Source organism: Limulus polyphemus, unplaced genomic scaffold (assembly GCF_000517525.1).
Source record: "Limulus polyphemus unplaced genomic scaffold, Limulus_polyphemus-2.1.2 Scaffold193, whole genome shotgun sequence".
Classification (NCBI taxonomy): Eukaryota; Metazoa; Arthropoda; class Merostomata; order Xiphosura; family Limulidae; genus Limulus; species Limulus polyphemus.
The window spans coordinates 822,640-824,150 of NW_013665803.1; the positions used below are offsets into that span (position 1 = coordinate 822,640).

Here is a 1,511-nt window from a genome sequence, read left to right on the forward strand (position 1 = left end):
CAACAATAAACCTAAGATAACATTGTTTATAGTAGGTTCCTTGATTAATTGGTGAAGTAACATAGATTATTGCTATTTTGAAATAAGTTCTTAAAATTATTTTTCTTAAAACAGAGAACAGTAACTAAAGAAGTAATGCAAACAATTATCTCTTCTAGTTACGACCTTTGTACGTGGTTGCTGCTTGACGTAGGGTGCTAAGCCTTTAAAAAATTTGCATGTGAAGAATATGAAACAATGATTTTTTTTTAGGTTTTATATATACATTTGAATAACTAAAAAATCATAAATTACTATATTGGTATCATAGAATTCCATTATAATTTATAGAGCTTTGTAACTAAGATGTATTTTAGTCAAAAAATATGAAATTCCAAGCAGACTAAATACACACCCTACCTCATTGAAATATTGGTTTAAAAGAAAGAAATGGCTAAGAAAGCCACTAGGGGGACATTCTGAGCTTCTGATTGGTTATTTATATCATATATAGAAGCGTATATAAGGGAGCGTTTCCAAAAATGGAAAGAGGTGGGTTGGGTGCCACTGTGTTTGATTTATTACATGAGCAATATCTTAGCAAACTGAAAAGATAAGATTCTCTTATTTTATATTCTAGCTTGGCAACATTGGTAATTTGAGTTTCTAATTCAGATAAAAGTATATACTTAGTATTTTGACTTCACAAACATCTGATTTGAGCCAGTGTTTTTCAATATACACTTTTAAATTAAGAAATTGAGTAACATATAGTACTAAAATATGAATTATAATCTAGAGTTTGATACCAAAGTTATTGACATAAATTCATGAAATAGTAGTTCAATACCATTTTGAATGCGAGTCAACAAACGAGATGACATGGCCTTTCGCCCATATCAAAAGGGTTAAAGACTGTCCTTGGTTTTGGCAGCAGTTTACAAACATTTTCGACTCACCTTGGCTAAGAGTTATTCATTAGAGAGGTGCCATCAATTGCTCAATAAAAGAAATACCTATTTATCATATTGACCATTTAACCTATACAACAACCAATGAACATAATCCTTGGGCACTTACTGCCCATTTTTTAAGGACTTACAAAAATTGTACAAAGTGGCTCAGATATCCAATCTTTAACCTCCTTCAAAACCCTTGGGGAAATATTACCTGGCTCACTTCCCAATTTTTTCTTAACAAGCACACAATTAATGCAATCATATTACTGTCCAACCTTTTTTTCTATCCATCAACTATTCAAGATGATGAATATTTCTTAAATTTTTATTTAATAACCCAGCCTTCTCTTACTCAACAGATACAAGCCTTCCTTTATCATCCTTGAAGAGTCCTATCCCATCCTAACATTCTGTTTACTGTTAACGTACTTAAAAAAATCCTTACTGTTAATTTCTACATTTTCAGCCAACCTTTCTTCATACATCCTTTTTGATGTCCTACTTTCATGTTTCACCAACTTTCTTGATCTTCTATTATCTTATAAATCTCCCATCATACCAGTCAATTTAAAT

The 1,511-nt window shown here is 31.0% G+C and overlaps 1 protein-coding gene across 4 annotated transcripts in view; it reads right to left on the reverse strand.

The window, feature by feature from the left end:
* Positions 1–1,511, reverse strand: part of LOC106478251 (RNA-binding protein with serine-rich domain 1-A-like) — a 26,612-nt gene that overhangs the window by 22,266 nt on the left and 2,835 nt on the right. The window lies entirely within an intron of this gene.